The sequence below is a fragment of the Schistocerca cancellata genome, chromosome 1 (assembly GCF_023864275.1).
Source record: "Schistocerca cancellata isolate TAMUIC-IGC-003103 chromosome 1, iqSchCanc2.1, whole genome shotgun sequence".
In the NCBI taxonomy this organism is placed as follows: Eukaryota; Metazoa; Arthropoda; class Insecta; order Orthoptera; family Acrididae; genus Schistocerca; species Schistocerca cancellata.
In genome coordinates, this window is record NC_064626.1 from 559852140 (window position 1) to 559857252 (window position 5113).

General features: G+C 38.7%; 1 long non-coding RNA gene across 1 annotated transcript; it reads left to right on the forward strand.

The window, feature by feature from the left end:
- The first annotated feature begins 712 nt into the window (after positions 1-712).
- On the forward strand, positions 713-1403 carry LOC126181041 (uncharacterized). Its single transcript, XR_007536694.1, has 3 exons — positions 713-778; positions 932-1042; positions 1202-1403. It is a non-coding gene; the product is annotated as an uncharacterized LOC126181041 (long non-coding RNA).
- Positions 1404-5113: the final 3710 nt, after the last annotated feature.

Genomic DNA, 5113 nt, shown 5'->3' on the forward strand with positions numbered 1-5113 from the left:
CGTTTAATCTTGCTCTACATTTTCTCATGAAGCGCCCAAAAAAGCCTTTATCTGCCAAATGAAACATTATTTGTTGTATTCATGGACTGAAAACTAGGGCTACCAACGAAATGCAGTCCAATTTTATGTTCCTTTTAAAATTTAATCCAAAATAGAATGAGTATGTTTACCACTGTCACAAAGTCTATATACCTATGTTAAGTAATTATTCAGAAGTTTTCCTGTGGATTTTATTTTTGTTGAGAATAATAACCCTCCAGATTCAAAACATAAACTGTCACCTGTAGTCATTGGTACGATTTCAGATAAAATCCCTGTTACAGTGTTATTAACAAACCTTTTATTTTCATGTTGGCTGTGCGTGCTCACACAGCCAGCCTCTTCGTTTGTATTTTTAATAGTCAATTGTCTACAAGCGCTGCCAACGGTAGGCTACCCGTAGACGCGAAGTTAACTGGACAAATAGTCACGGGTAATGATGTCAGTTAGTGATGGGCTAAACTGCGATTTTCCGATATCAGTGATTTCTGTGAATGCTACTTTTCAGTATCTGTTATTCTTAACTGTGATTTGTCGCAGTTAAGGAACATAGGTCGTGTATCCCTCCGCCACTGCTATTTCTGCTACTTCCGCGATTTCTGCGATTTCTGTGACTTCTGCTACTTCTGCGATTTCTGTGACTTCTGCTACTTCTGCGATTTCTGCGACTTACCACCGTATGAAAAAGTTACATCTGTCAACACAGAAAATTGCATCTCAACAAACCTGTCATTGGCAAGTATGTTTTACGCTTTTTCTTCCGTTGGCTTTAATTTTGTATTAAAGAAACAACTGTGAAAATATTAATAGTATAATAATATGTAAGTAGCCGTACAGTACCGTAATAGTTCGTATTTAGAAAATGAATTCTAACATATTGTTATGTTCACAGGTACCTGAACTACATTTCAGTCACTCAGTAAAGTGATAACTTAAAATATCATTGTCAACAGATCTGAAGAAATTGCCACTGCGTCTTTAGACCGTTTTCGTCAGGCGAGAGGTTAGTTTTTAAACGTTTCGATGGACTTAATTACTTTAGTGAGATCGTTCTTGCAAATGTGATATTTATTATAGCAAATATTAGCAATCTACTCTGTCAATTATATTGCTAGTAATTAATGACAGCAAAAATTGTTTAATAATCCTTGTGTTTTTGCAGACACAGTTCTGACTCTAATTACTGGTTGCTGTACGTATCTATCCACATCAAGGCTGTTTTTGAGAGAGACTCGCGAAGATTCAAGACAGCTCTTAGAGGATTTGCAGTTTAAAAGTGAAGTAATTGTGAAATAAGTGTGTGAATGATTAAAATGTGTTTTATTGAAGTTGTTGTACGATTTTAAAGGAATAATAAATGTCAAATACAGTGAGTGAATAATAAAAATCTCATTTTCCACATGTTTAAGCCGTCCTATACCCATAATTTTCCGCCACTTACTTATTGGTAAACACTTGTTGGAGAGTTGGAGAGTGACATGCCCCCCCCCCCCCCCCCCCGCCTTTCTCCACAATCTTGGTGTGACACTGACCTGTAACATATCCCGAAGTCTACAATATGCATTTTGAGGCTGTTGATATGAAAGTGGTAAGTACAGATCTTCCAGTTAAATCAGGAATAGCTTAAGTGCATTACTTGAAAATAATACAGGAAAAGTTTACTTATGTAGGTGGTAGTAGTGTCGGCAAAAAGTTCTTGTGTGTGAAGTTGCCATGTAGAACACCAGGTGTAAAACTTTTCTCCCGAGTCTTGAACTGTGTCGGAACAAAAGTGAGGCATTCATATCCCAGATAGCACAGTAAGTCGGTTTCAAACTTGTGATTCTTGAGTTTCTCCCGGCGTATTTGATAATCAAAATATCCACGGGTATGCTGCCGGTCTATAGTGTCCAACGGGCACAATATTTCGGCGATCAAACATGTCGCCATCATCAGGTGAACTGACGGACTGAGCTCCTGTGAACGTGCCGGCACGGAGATCCGTACGCTATGGCTGCTCAGAGGGAACTGGGTTTGGTCGCGGCGGCGGCCGATTTAAATACCCTCCGCCCGCGGCGCGCTCCCTCCGCCGTCCGCGCCCAGCGCCACGGTCGCGCGGTGGAACAGATTGCGACGGCGTCTGAGATGACGTCGGTGTGATGGCTCTGTCCGCCGTGGTCGTCACAACTATACGTCTGCTCGATTTACTCTTGATTAACCCGATCGCTGGTTCCCAAGCCTTGCTAAGATTATAGCCACAGTCCCGGTTTATGAGGTCGTCATTGGTGCGAATTTCGATGGCCTCTCTAACAACGCTGTCCCAGTATCTCGACGTCTGTACCAGAATCCTCGTGCGGTCATACTCCATGGCGTGAAGAAATAACATTCACATGAGAGTACTGGTAATTGTTTCATAATTTATTTACATTTCTTTTTTAATAATCGACTGAACATCCACGTTCAATTCTGATACAGCATGGGAATGAATGTTCTAAATGATGTGCTGACACAAGTCGTTTCATATATACAGCAGCAAATATGAGAAAGACATCTTTGAGTCTGTGACAACTTTTGTTTCTTAATCAGACTGGTGAATGCGTTGCAACAAATCAATTAATGACACTTCATTAGTCAACTAGGGAAAAGCACGTAAAATTTGGCAAATATAATTGCACGACAGGTCATATGCATATTTTGCCACGGGTGAATGAACAGACACAGCAGAGTTAGAATACAACAGAAAACTCGATAACTGACCCACATGTTAACTACGTATTTTTATTGCATAGTTAACACACACTCCTCCTTCCTGGACACTCCGTGTGAGACTGCACCCAAAAGGCTGTGGCTGGCCTAAGCTTTCACATCAACTCGATTTCTACTCACCGATCGACATACTTCGCGAACGCTGGGCTACGTCATTTTGACATCACTTCCTTAGCTTGTTCGAGTGAAAAGAAGCTTTCCCGTATGTTGACAACACAAAATCTGTTCTGAGCATCCAAAAGTTCACACCAGAGTTATTTCTACTCTATGGCAATGTATATGCAAATAAAGTCACATCAAAATGTACACCAGGCGCAATTTTAAAAAAATGTGTCTGGCTTTCTTTCAAATTGATGCGACCAGCAGGGGCACCACTGTTTGCATCGTATGCACAAGATACTGTTTTAACCATATTTGTCTTTGTGTTCGCTTATGCTGCAGCCTTTCATCTTGATAAACACAACACAAACTATCGGCAAAGAAGTGGATGCACAATAGGTCAACATGTGCACACGAGTAGGCACATGTGTACAGTTCAGTCTTTCCTCCCATTTTTGCACATGAGAAAGAGACATCATGTGGACACAGGGAGGGCACACTTAAACAATGGCTGTTTCATCATTTTCAGTAAGTTTAAACAACAGCTGTTTCGTCACAGCTGAAATAAGCAGTTCACACAATATGCAAAAAACGGTGATTTCTCAAACTGGCTATCAATCAAGAATTGCACAGCTCGTACTTTTTGCCGATGATGCAAGTACAGCTATCACACCCAACAGACAAGAATTAACTGGTGAAATTGTAAACAATGTTTTTCAGAAAATCATTAAGTGGTTCTCTGCAAATGGGCTCTCATTAAACTTTGATAAAACACAGTATATACAGTTCCACACAGTAAATGGAATGACACCATTAATAAATATAGACTTCAACCAGAAATCGGTATCTAAGGTAGAATATTCAAAATTTCTAGCTACTTATGCTGTTGGAGGGTCATTGCAAATTTTGGCAATATAAATCTCAGTAAATTAGCTCGCCACGCCTATTTTCATTCTCTGCTTTCGTATGGCATCATATTCTGGGGTAACTCACATTGAGTAAAAGAGTGTTCATCGCACAAAAGCTTGTAATCAGAATAATTGCTGGAGCTTATCCAAGATCATCCTGCAGACACTTATTTAAAGAGCTAGGGTTCTTCGCTGTAGCCTCACAAAATATAATATATATATATATATATATATATATATATATATATATATATATATATTCACTTATGAAATTTGTTATTAACAATCCGAACGAATTCAAAAATAATAGCAGTGTACATGGCTACAACACTAGGAGAAAGGATGATCTTCACTACTCAAGGTTAAATCTAAGTTTGGCTCAGAAGGGGGTAAATTATGCTGCCACAAAAGTCTTTGGTCACTTAGCTAATAGCATCAAACGTCTGACAGATAGCCATATAGTATTTAAAAGGAAATTAAAAGAATTTCTTAATGGCAACTCCTTCTTCTCATTAGATGAATTTTTGGATATAGTAAGGGTTAATTTCCCCAACCCTCACAAAAAAAGTGTCATATGATATTTTGTGTAATGTAATATCTTGTACAGACACCTTTTATTAACCTGACACATTCCACATCATCACAAAGTGTCGTATTCATGATCTATGGAACAAGTACTAATCTAATCAAACCTTTGTATGAACAAAACAGTATTGTTCACTAGCGGTAAACTGAACGCGACTGGGCTGTGTTAACACAACAGAATACGAATTGCCACTTTTAGAGAAGAATCGGTGAAGGCAACAGACGATCAAATAGGTAAAAAGAAAGACAACACCCAGTAGAAACCCTCAGATAACTATTCGTCATTGAATTTAATTTGCAAAAGGAGAAAGATAAAAATGAAGGAGGCAAAAGGGAATAAAGATGTTTAAAAAATGAGGTTGACTGAAAGAGCAAGAAGGAAAAACAGAGAGATCTCTGGAGAAAAGATAAGCAGCTCCATGAATATCAAGAGCTCAGGTGAAAAGCCAGTTCTAAGGAAATAATGAAAAGTTAAAAGCAATATTTATAAGGTCTGTTCAAGGGAAATGAACTACAAAGCAATACTGCAGAAAGGAAAGAGGAAGTACATAAAGATGAGATGTGAGATACTATACTGCCGGAAGAATTTGGCAGATCACTGCACAACCTGAGTCAGAACACAATGAAATTTCCTCAGAATGATTGAGATATTTGAGAGGGCTATCTGTACCTGGTATGCAAGATATAAAATAAAGGCAAAATACCCTCACACTTCAATAATAATCCCAGTTTCAAAG